Here is a 12,778-nt window from a genome sequence, read left to right on the forward strand (position 1 = left end):
AGCGGCAGCCGCCGATGACGTAGGAGGGTCAAGTTCTGTATCTGACAACACCCGCGCCAGTCCACAGTCAGGGTCCGGGGTCGCGGGGGAAACATCCGACGAAACGGACTGGTCTACACCAGTATTAGCTTCCGGCAAACATGGACTACACGGAGGCGAAACCTGAGCAGGAAGCTCAGAAACTGCTAAGTTGGAAGGAAGCTGAGCAGCTCCGCTGGCAGAGGTGTGGGGCAGCGAAGCAGGAAGTTGTTGCGACTCAACTTGTTGTGACAACGAAGTCGGTTCGGAAGGCGGCGCCAACAGGCCCGACCGACGAGCCGACTCGAGAGAAGCCGTGTCGGAAGCCGGAGGGGCGTCAGCAGCCGCTACCGGAACAGCTACTTCTGGGTAACAGGGAGCATCTACACTACTCTGTGGCTCGGAGGATGTCGGTCTCTCGGATTGGGGCATCTCGGGGAGATCCTCATCCGTACTATTTCCATCTTGTGCGCGACGCCGTTTATTATTCAAAAGCGGCTCACCCACCTGAGGAACCGACTGAACAACATCAGATTTGGCACGTAAAGGAGGAAATTCTGTGTCAGGGGCGTGCACAACCTGCGGCTGGGTGCTACTACCACTGGACTGTTCGACACCAAGAGCAGAACCACCTGCAACGAGGTCAGCGACCGTTAACTTGCGACGCTGTTGGAGAGAATTTTTTAACACAAAAACCCTCCGCGGACAGTTGGTACTCACGTGGCCACTCTCATTACACAAAAAACAGGTGCCAACCTGACCACTATATGTTACATGGACACGATATCCACCGATGTGCAGGTGCGAGGGAATATTCTGCTTCACGTGCATTTCGACGGAACGAATGCCACTGTAACACTGCAGACGATGTTGGCTGGACCAGCGTTCAAGGCGAATATTCTTAACATCACCATTCTTGAGTAAACCCTCTTTAAGATACACATTATCCAGCTCCGGCGGAAGGTTGTAAACACGAACACTGGTGTACGTAATGGAAGCAATTGAAAGCAGTACGGTACTGACAGAATCATCCCGATGCCGAAAGAGAACCTGATGACCAAATTTGGAAATAATTTTATCAACCTGAAGGGGGTCCATAAATTTAACAAAGAAAACATAGAGTTCTGTATCAAAATATGCAGTGTGCTCCTGATCCGAATTAATGCCAAAGGTATCTACTAACCAATCATGAATTTCAAGGGAACTAGGTTGCACATGGCGGGTGGACTTGTCGAAAGCAAAACTAACTGTAGCCTGACGAGGAATAACCTGAGACGACATTTTCAAAAACTACGCGGTCTAAACCGCAGCACAAAAAACACTGAAATACACACAGAAAGTAACACAAGGAACGAAACAACGACGGAGAAAAACTTACAGAAGGTACAACACTACACGTAAACAAACGATATCCCACTATACGTAACGCTACGGCGGAGCGGAAGACTAGGCACGTCCACACTGCACAACGTCTGAAGAGGAACTGACCACTGAGCTAAAGAGGCGCGGCCTAGCGGTACTTTTGCGTACTTCGTCCTTACGGTCGTCTGGATCATCAGACTTCAGCTGACAACACTTCATATTACCGACTAATATTTGCAGCTATGGCGACCCATTACTGCTTGGCTACACATCTGACACGTAACCGATGTCCTCTCCAAACAACAACACTTGCATTTCAGAACCTGTCTTTCACACATGTCTACAAAATCACCTTCACCTTCAAATACAGTTTCCTTGCGACTGACAGAGACGTAGGCAAAGTTTGAAGTTCCTATTTCCATTACATCACGTTAATCAGAAAAACGGTAATTTACATCTGCAGCGGAACAAAATTCCGTTCCACCCAGCGTGGGGCTCGAACCCACGACCCTGAGATTAAGAGTCTCATGCTCTACCGACTGAGTTAGCCGGGCTGCCTGGGTGATTACTTGCCGGGCAGCACGTCACACAGTACTCGTTTGGGTTGGGTGGTCCCATACAGAATCTCTCCATGCTGCCTAATGTTTTCCTAACGTCACACTCGTCACGTACTTCACTTTTATTTCATAATCATTTCTGAGAGGTAAAGGAATTGCATGACAACCTGCAGAGCTAGTGGCGTCAAGATTAACACTCATACTTGATGTGACTCAAAAGGCGAACGAGTTACTTTCCGACGTTGTTTTAGATGTGCAAGTGCCAGTGGAAACTCGCGGTGACGGCACTCTGCCGACCATTTCGCTAGTTAACACCGGTCTTGTAGTGTGTGTTTCAAGCTCAAGAGCATCTCCAAGCAGAAAATGGTCAACAGCAACATTCAGACGGTTTCGTACTGCTCAAATGCTACATTAAAACGGTATGTTTCTTTTTCAGAAGTGATAAAACACGAGCGTGACAGCATTCGAACCTGTAATCTTCAGATCCGAAGCCTGACGCCTTATCCGTTAGGCCACACAGTCACTGACGACCAAGTGCAACTTGTATATGACTCATCTCGAAACGCTCACACCCCTGATAATTTGTGTTTTCGTTCTACACAGCCGCTGCTCTTGCTCTTTCCCACCCATTCGTTACATTCAACCTCTTACGTGACCGACCAAATATAGACTGGGAAACAAGACCACACACTTTGTGCATACGGAATCGAAGGCAGGGCGTGCATCGCCGCATTTGCCACGATGGCCATTTGCTACTTCTGCAGCAACGGCGGCGGCGACGACGACGACGACCGCGAGAGGTTCTGACATATGTGAGAAATACATCTATAAAATGTAATTCAGACTACCTCGTCCCACCTTATGCTGAACCGCTTTGGCAAAGGCTTTATCTACGCCATTCGCCTTAATCACATCTGAGAGTAATTCTTAATAAAAGGCATGTCGCTAATTGTTCGTCATCACAGATACTGTTTGCTATACGGCCACGACGCGCAACTGATTTCCAAAATTCGTCTTCTTCCTTTGAGGATGGAACTCACGACTCTTGGTTTACTAGTCCAGTGCTCTACCACTGAGCTAAAGGGCCGCGTCCTAGCGCTACTTTTGCGTACTTCGTCCTTACGGTCGTCTGGATCATCAGACTTCAGCTGACAACACTTCATATTACCGACTAATATTTGCAGCTATGGCGACCCATTACTGCTTGGCTACACATCTGACACGAAACCGATGTGCTCTCCAAACAACAACACTTGCATTTCAGAACATGTCTTACACACATGTCTACAAAATCACCTTCACCTTGAAATACAGATTCCTTGCGACTGACAGAGACGTAGGCAAAGTTAAAAGTTGCTATTTGCATTAAATATTGTTAATCAGAAAAACAGTAATATACATCTGCAGCGGAACAAAGTTCCATTCCGCCCCGCGTGTGGCTCGAACCAACAACCCTGGGATTTAGAGTCTGACGCTCTACCGACTGAGCTAGCCGGCTGCAGCGGTGAATACGTGCCGGGTAGCACGTCACACAGTACTCGTTTCGGTTGGGTGGTCCCATACAGTTTCTCCCCATGCAGCCTAATGTTTTCCTAACGTCACACTCGTCACGTACTTCACTTTTATTTCATAATCATTTCTGAGAGGTAAAGAAATTGCATGACAACATGCAGAGCTACTGGCGTCAAAATTAACACACATACTTTATGTGACTCAAAAGCCAAACGAGTTACTTTACGACCTTGTTTTATATGTGCAAGTGCCAGTCAAAACTCGCGGTGTCGGCACTCTGCCGACCATTTCGCTAGTTAACACCGGTCTTGTTGTGTGTGTTTCAAGCTCAAGAGCACCTCCAAGCAAAAAATGGTCAACAGCAACATTCAGACGGTTTCGTACTGCTCAAATGCTACATTAAAACGGCATGTTTCTTTTTCAGAAGTGATAAAACACCAGCGTTACAGCATTCGAACCTGTAATCTTCAGATCCGAAGTCTGACGCCTTATCCGTTAGGCCACACAGTCACTGACGACCAAGTGCAACTTGTATATGACTCATCTCGAAACGCTCACACCCCTGATAATTTGTGTTTTCGTTCTACACAGCCGCTGCCCTTGCTCTTTCCCACCCATTCGTTACATTCAACCTCTTACGTGACCGACCAAATATAGACTGGGAAACAAGACCACACACTTTGTGCATACGGAATCGAAGGCAGGGCGTGCATCGCCGCATTTGCCACGATGGCCATTTGCTACTTCTGCAGCAACGGCGGCGGCGACGACGACGACGACCGCGAGAGGCTCTGACATATGTGAGAAATACATCTATAAAATGTAATTCAGACTACCTCGTCTCACCTTATGCTGAACCGCTTTGGCAAAGGCTTTATCTGCGCCATTCGCCTTAATCACATCTGAGAGTAATTCTTAATAAAAGGATTGTCGCTAATTGTTCGTCATCACAGATACTGTTTGCTATACGGCCACGACGCGCAACTGATTTCCAAAATTGGTCTTCTTCCTTTGAGGATGGAACTCACGACCCTTGGTTTACTAGTCCAGTGCTCTACCACTGAGCTAAAGGGCCGCGTCCTAGCGGTACTTTTGCGTACTTCGTCCTTACGGTCGTCTGGATTATCAGCCTTCAGCTGACAACACTTCATATTACCGACTAATATTTGCAGCTATGGCGACCCATTACTGCTTGGCTACACATCTGACACGAAACCGATGTGCTCTCCAAACAACAACACTTGCATTTCAGAACATGTCTTACACACATGTCTACAAAATCACCTTCACCTTGAAATACAGATTCCTTGCGAGTGACAGAGACGTAGGCAAAGTTAAAAGTTGCTATTTGCATTAAATATTGTTAATCAGAAAAACAGTAATATACTTCTGCAGCGGAACAAAGTTCCATTCCGCCCCGCGTGTGGCTCGAACCAACGACCCTGGGATTTAGAGTCTGACGCTCTACCGACTGAGCTAGCCCGCTGCAGCGGTGAATACCTGCCGGGTAGCACGTCACACAGTACTCGTTTCGGTTGGGTGGTCCCATACAGTTTCTCCCCATGCAGCCTAATGTTTTCCTAACGTCACACTCGTCACGTACCTCACTTTTATTTCATAATCATTTCTGAGAGGTAAAGGAATTGCATGAAAACCTGCAGAGCTAGTGGCGTCAAAATTAACACTCATACTTGATGTGACTCAAAAGGCGAACGAGTTACTTTCCGACGTTGTTTCAGATGTGCAAGTGCCAGTGGAAACTCGCGGTGACGGTACTCTGCCGACCATTTCGCTAGTTAACACCGGTCTTGTAGTGTGTGTTTCAAGCTCAAGAGCATCTCCAAGCAGAAAATGGTCAACAGCAACATTCAGACGGTTTCGTACTGCTCAAATGCTACATTAAAACGATACGTTTCTTTTTCAGAAGTGATAAAACACGAGCGTGACAGCATTCGAACCTGTAATCTTCAGATCCGAAGTCCGACGCCTTATCCATTTTTTTTTTTTTTTATTTATTTTTTTTTTTTTTTTTCCATTAGGCCACACAGTCACTGACGACCAAGTGCAACTTGTATATGACTCATCTCGAAACGCTCACACCCCTGATAATTTGTGTTTTCGTTCTACACAGCCGCTGCCCTTGCTCTTTCCCACCCATTCGTTACATTCAACCTCTTACGAGACCGATCAAATATAGATTGAGAAACAAGACCACACACTTTGTTCATTCGGAATCGAAGGCAGGGCGTCCCTCGCCGCATTTGCTACGATGGCCATTTGCTACTTTGCAGAAGCGGCGGCGGCGACGACGACGACGACGACGACGACGACGACGACGACCGCGAGAGGCTCTGAGATATGTGAGAAATACATCTGTAAAATGTAATTCAGACTGCCTCGTCCCACCTTATGCTGTACCGTTTTGGCAAATGCTTTATCTGCGCCATTCGCCTTAATCACTTCTGAGAGTAATTCTTAAAAGAACGCCTGTTGCTAATTGTTCGTCATCACAGATACTGTTTGCTATACAGCCACGACGCGCAACTGATTTCCAAAATTCAACTTTCTCCCGTGAGGATGGAACTTACGACCCCTGGTTTGTTAGACCAGTGCTCTACCACTGAGCTAAAAGGCGCGGCTTAGCGGTACTCTTGGGTACTTCGTCCTTACGGTCGTCTGCATCATCAGACTTCAGCTGACAACACTTCATATTACAGGCTAATATTTGCAGCTATGGCGACCCATTACTGCTTGGCTACACATCTGACACGAAACCGATGTGCTCTCCAAACAACAACACTTGCATTTCAGAACATGTCTTACACACATGTCTACTAAATCACCTTCACCTTGAAATACAGATTCCTTGCGACTGACAGAGACGTTGGCAAAGTTAAAAGTTGCTATTTGCATTAAATATTGTTAATCAGAAAAACAGTAATTTAAATCTGCAGCGGAACAAAGTTCCGTTCCGCCCCGCTTGTGGCTCGAACCAACGACACTGGGATTTAGAGTCTGACGCTCTACCGACTGAGCTAGCCGGCTACCGCGGTGAATACCTGCCGGGTAGCATGTCACACAGTACTCGTTTCGGTTGGGCGGGTCCCATACAGTTGCTCTCCATGCAGCCTAATGTTTTCCTAACGTCACACTCGTCATGTACTTCACTTTTATGTCATAATCATTTCTGAGAGGTAAAGAAATTGCGTGACAACACGCAGAGCTAGTGGCGTAAAAATTAACACACATACTTTATGTGACTCAACAGCCGAACGAGTTACTTTCCGACGTTGTTTTAGATGTGCAAGTGCCAGTCAAAACTCGCTGTGTCGGCACTCTGCCGACCATTTCGCTAGTTAACACCGGTCTTGTTGTGTGTGTTTCAAGCTCAAGAGCACCTCCAAGCAAAAAATGGTCAACAGTAACATTCAGACGGTTTCGTACTGCTCAAATGCTACATTAAAACGATATGTTTCTTTTTCAGAAGTGATAAAACACCAGCGTGACAGCATTCGAACCTGTAATCTTCAGATCCGAGGTCTGACGCCTTATCCGTTTTTTTTTTTTTTTTTTTATTTTTGTTGGGCAATCATTGCATGGAGCTGTTACTAATTAAACGTCCTCTGAATGCTCTCTACGAACTCATCACGCTGGACTCGTAACTGTCTATCGACGAAAGCTGACACACGATGAAAATCAAATTGCAGCAGCTTTTACGTCTCATACGTTGAAGCAGAGGAGCTTCGTGTTTTGTCGACACTCACTTGCCAACTGGAAAATTCACAAGCGTCTCGAATGCAATGTTTCCCACGTGTTTGCCCATTTCACGGTTCCGTTGGAGACGCTCTTCGCGTCTTGACGCAAAAACGAAACGCAGTCGGTAGGACTCGAACCTACGCTCCCAGAGGGAATCTGATTTCTAGTCAGACGCCTTAACCACTTTTTTTTTTTTTTTGTGGACCCTGAACCTGTATATTATTTTTTTTAATTTCTGTTTAGTTTTTTTTATTGTTATTATTATTATTTTTGTTTGTTTGTTATTTTTTTATTGTAAAAGAAAAATCTTCATGGAATGTGAAGAAGGAATTTTATGTTAAGGCACTAATTCCATAGCCTCCTTTCCTTCTTGAGATTAATAATAATAATAAAAAAGTATGTTCCCTTCCATGGAAACAAATGAGACTTCCTTCTCAGTCATAAAATGAATGTATAAGAAAACAATTTATCTTTAACCCTGCGATACTGGCTTTCGGCTTCGGCTTCTTCTGTGCAATAAACAAAATAGCCTTCTTTGCCAGCAGAAGATAAGTGATTGTAATATGAAACTGTAAAAGTGTACTTCTCCCCAATTGTTTTTGTTTAAGCGTCGTTTCGCTTAAATAAACGATTTTTGTTTATCTCGTTGGCTTGTCAACCAATGCCCAGTCGCTCGAATACAATTTTAAGCATATTGCCGTAGTTTTTCTTGTGGTCTTTATATTTCAGGGCGTTATAAAAAGCACACTTCAAGTACATGTAAAAATCAGTAAAATTGTCATTTCCCAGGTGATTAATTACGTAATTCACATAGTGTCCCATTAACCAATGGACCGAGTTGTTTTTTGCTGCTGGAAAATAGCAAGTCTGAGGCCTGAGGAATGTAACAGGGGGAAAATTTTCCACCGAAGATCTCGTAAGAAAAGCCAGTTGTTCCCTAATCCAATTACAGAGTTGTAGATTGCCACCGCACGTGAATCTGTGCACTAACGTGTCGATCAATTTACATTTGAGACATAGGTTCGTGTCGCTAACGCCGATTGCATGTAACCTTTCATTGGTGCTTACGGTCTCATTCACTGTTTTATACCACGCTGACTTGACGTCCGATGGTAGACCACGCATATTAATATTTTTCCATATGGCGTCCCAATCAGTGTGTGGGTATTTACTTTCCAATTTGTTTCTCCCCTCCATTTTCTTTCGATGGGACAGAATATCGCGGGCCGTGATCCGTCGTGAGTTGATGATGACACCGCCGAGATAGCTGAATTCCACAAAATATACACGAACGTACTGGAGCCGGTTATTTATTTTTTGCACATTCACCGGCGCCTGTAAACTGGCAGGCCTGACAACTTCAAATAATTTAGTTGTAATGCTATCAGCTTGGTCGCTAAGGATAGTGGCGGTCCTTTTTATAAAAAGCGCAGACGCCTTATTTCTGATGTCAACTAACCCCAAACCTCCATTCCTGGGATCTAAGGTCGCAGTTTTTGCGTCGACTCTGAATATATCCCCTCTCCAAAGATAGCTGGCAATGGTGGACATTATCTTTTTTCCAATCATTTTCGGTAGTGGGAAGATCTGTGCTATAAAGTAACTCCTGGAGAGAATGCAGTGGTTAATGAAAATCACCCTCTGAACTTGGTTCAAGTTACGGTGGAGGTTTTCTCTTGTTGTTCCAAGAAGTTGTCCCGACGTATTTCTCCAATTGATAGCTGCCATTTTTAACGGACAAGGTGTCAGTGTTATTCCTAGTGCTTTGCATTGGGTGACCATTGTGGCCCAGGCTAAGGTGGTATGTTGAAAACCCCGCAGGTTTAGGAGTTTGCTTTTGTTTGCGTTGACACCTGCTCCGGAGACTCTACAGTACTTTTTAATTAGCGTTTCCAATTTCAAAATGTCGTCGGGATTTCGCAGGACGACTCCGACATCATCGGCATAGGCGTTTATGACTGTTCGGTGACCAGATAATGTGATGCCAGTTAGAGTGGCATGAACACTGCGGAGGAAAGGTTCTAATGAAAGCACGAATAGGAACATGGAGAGGGGGCTTCCTTGAGGAACGCCGCGCCTGATCTGAATCTGCTTTGTCCTCTGGCAGTTAACTGATATACAAGCGCTGATGCCTGTTGCAACATTGCTGATCACACTTACGACTCGCTCATTAAAACCTATTTTGTTCAGTGTGGCACTAAGGAATCTATGATCCACACGATCAAATGCTTTCTGGAAGTCAATAAATATGATAGCACATTTTATGGTGGTCACAGCAGTGATGGCAATTATATCTCTATATTCAGCTATGCTTTTGAAAATGCTCTTGGTAGGCACACAGGACTGGTATGGACTTACTATCTTTTTGGCCAACTGAGAGAGTCTGTTGTTTAAAATTCTGCCGATTATTTTATAATCAGAGTTTAACAGGGAGATAGGACGAAAGTTGTTGAGGTTTCTTTTTGCAGCATTTTTTGGGATTAGTACTATTGTGCTCTCTTTAAAAACAGCAGGTAAATGCTTTCCCTGAAGCACCTCGTTCGTCATTCGGGTAAACATGTCACCAATCAGTGGCCAGTATCGTTTATAAAATTCAACAGGCAAACCATCCGGTCCCGGCGATTTCCTCAGAGGAGATTTGCAGATGATTCTGTGGATATCTTCGTTAGTACACTCAACGAGAAGGTCTTCATTTTCCTCGTCCGAGACCTGTGGAGCTATGTAACTAAGGAACTCATCGAAGGACTCTTCACATACCGGGTTGGCAGTGTATAGGTCTTCGTAATATTTGTGCACTGCATTGACGATGTCTCTCTGAGTCGTGAGTGTCTCGCCAGTTTCAGACTGAAGTCCATCAATGAAGGTGCGTCTCCTGTTTCTTTCGTGCTTCAGTAGATGGTACAAGGAAGCATGTTCATCCTCCACGACTGTCTTAGCCTTGGATTTTAATTTCAGACCCTCCATCTGCTGTCTTTTAAGACTGAGCAATTTGGCCTTAGTTTGCTTGATATCTGCCAGACGGACGTTGGAAGTGTTTGCCTGCTCATATAAATTTCGCAGCATGGTATAATAAAATTCGATGGAATTTTTCAAGTCTTTCGATCGTTGTACACTATACTGGATGAGAACTTTTCTCAGTTTAGGCTTTGCCCTGTTGCACCACCAGTCTAGTACTGAGACGTGTCTATCTGCAGAGCGGAGGCACAATGCCCACGCTTCTGTCAAACTTTCTTCTAATCCGTCGTCCTGCATCAGTGACGTATTAAGGTGCCATGAACTTCTAAAACGGCGAGTGGGTTGCGCAGTAAGGTTGATGGAAGCTAGCACGGAGCTATGATCAGAAAAGTAAACTGGAATCGTCTCTGCTTTAATGAAGGAGCTAACTAGACTTTGCGATATGTAGAGTCTGTCGATCCTGCTACGTGAGTGAGGACCTAGGAATGTAAATGCCACCTAAGTGGGATACATTATTTCCCAAGCATCTTTAAGCTGTAAAACAGTGACGAAACGCTTCAGTTCACTGCAGTTATTAAAATTCGGAACCTGGTCTTTCTTATTTATCACACAATTAAAATCACCGCCTATTATAAGATCTTTTGGGTTTTTCCGTAATAAATAAATGATTTCTTCTTTATAGAACTGTGCTCTTTCCATTCTATTGGATGTGCCAGAAGGGGCATACAGATTGATAAGGGTAGAACCAAAGACTTTTATACCTATCGCTCTGCCGGAGTCCAACCTCTCGATATCCGAGACAGGAATCCCCTCCCTGACTAAAATTGCTGTACCGACGTTGGTGTCAAGTGAGACATTTAAAATCGCCAAATATCCAGGCACTGTAAGATTAGTCAGCACTACTTCCTGTAGGAAAGCAATGTCCGTCCCTGACTCATATAAATAATCCTTGAGCGCTGTAACTTTAGTCACGGATGTAATCCTGTTAATATTGATAGTCGTAATTGTATATGCCTGGGACATTTAGTTTGCATAAAAAGTAAATAAGTGATTAAAAAGATAACAAAATATGAATAAAAAAAAAGAGATGTGCAGCTCCTAGAAGGGAGAAACGACTCTGCTTAAACAAACATCTAAAAAAATAGTCAGTATTTGAAGCTCGGTAAACACTTCATCTGGTTCCTCTGAAATATGACTAAGACAGTAGTACAATTAGAAATGAAACTGGTTCAACAAAATCCCTTTTTTTTCCATCTTACAGCCTCATTTTGGTGCAGGATTCCGAACATCTCGGGTTTTAGTTTTACCGAGGGGCTTTGCATCACTAATGTCACTTGAAGGTAGCTCCTTAGGTCTTTCCGTGATGATTTCATACAAGACGTTCTTGGCCGTCGCTTCCTCTTGTGCTGGTTGTTGTTTGCTTTGGTTACGGGAAGCTTTGAGAGTAGGTAGCGGTTTGAGTCGGCGTCTTCGGACATCTTGGTTCAACGCGCCGTCATTCGGATTGTCTATCTTTACCACCGTTGTGACCGAAGCTGCCTCAACAGCGTCCTTTTTACGAGTGCCATTTCCTTGTTCTTCCGTCACTAGCTCCAGAGCACTGACTGAGTCGGCGGTTTGTGGGTCTGTAAGTTCTTGAGTTGGGTTCCGCTCCGTCACCTCTTGTGCTTCGGAGTGCGCCTCTTCCGTCTCCGCGACAATCGTTACTGCGTCCCCTCCATGGACCGTTTGTACCTGTTCAGCCGCCGACAGCGGCCGGGTTGCCTCAGCGGCTGTCGTCACGTCAATACATGTACTGTTTGTTTCCTCGAGCACATCCGCATTACACTGCTCCTGCTTGCGGGTGGAAGGCGAATTACGGGCGGACTCGCCGTCCGAGCCGTCATCGGTCGTTTCCAACGGTCGCTTCTTATTCTGGAGATCGCAATCGGGAACAGAAGGGTGTGATGTAATGACGCTCAGGGGAGGGAACTCCGTAGTAGTTATGGCGGGCACTGCAGAAGTACATGCACCACTGTCGTTAACCGAAAGAAGGGAAGTGCTATTTGGTAAGACATCGCTGAGGGTCAGTTTTTGACGCTGTGTTAGATTGTTCCTAAGAACAAAAACACGGCGCGGACAATCTAGTCGGAAATGACCTGTCTCATTGCAAATATTGCACGTGCGCTCCTGACCAGAATACACAACATGTGCTTTATGGCCTGCAACGGATATATGGGACGGAATGTTGGCTTTCACCTCCATTTCAACGGATCTAATGCCATTAAAACACTGTATCTTGTATAGCTTCGACCATCTTTCGTTATAGATAGATTTAACTTCGCCATATTTAGATAGAGCGTCCTTGATCAACTGATTATCAATTTCAATTGGAACATTCAAAATCCTGACATTGGTGTACATGATATCAGCTTTTCGTACAGAGACATTACTTTTTGAACCGTCTCGATGAACAAATTCGACGGAATTACCCCATTTTGCAAGCAACTTATCGACTGTCACTGAGTTCAGAAATTTAACAAAAACACAGTATTTTTCAGCATCTAATTGCGTGGTATGAACAGAGTCAGAATTAATACCGATTACCTCAGTCAGCCAATCGTGGATTTCCAGCGCAG

General features: G+C 44.9%; 1 non-coding gene across 1 annotated transcript; it reads right to left on the reverse strand.

The window, feature by feature from the left end:
• Nucleotides 1-1,861: 1,861 nt before the first annotated feature.
• On the reverse strand, nt 1,862-1,934 carry Trnak-cuu (transfer RNA lysine (anticodon CUU)). Its single transcript has one exon. It is a non-coding gene; the product is annotated as a tRNA-Lys (tRNA).
• Between the last annotated feature and the right edge of the window lie 10,844 nt (nt 1,935-12,778).

Source organism: Schistocerca gregaria, chromosome 8 (assembly GCF_023897955.1).
Source record: "Schistocerca gregaria isolate iqSchGreg1 chromosome 8, iqSchGreg1.2, whole genome shotgun sequence".
Lineage (NCBI taxonomy): Eukaryota > Metazoa > Arthropoda > Insecta > Orthoptera > Acrididae > Schistocerca > Schistocerca gregaria.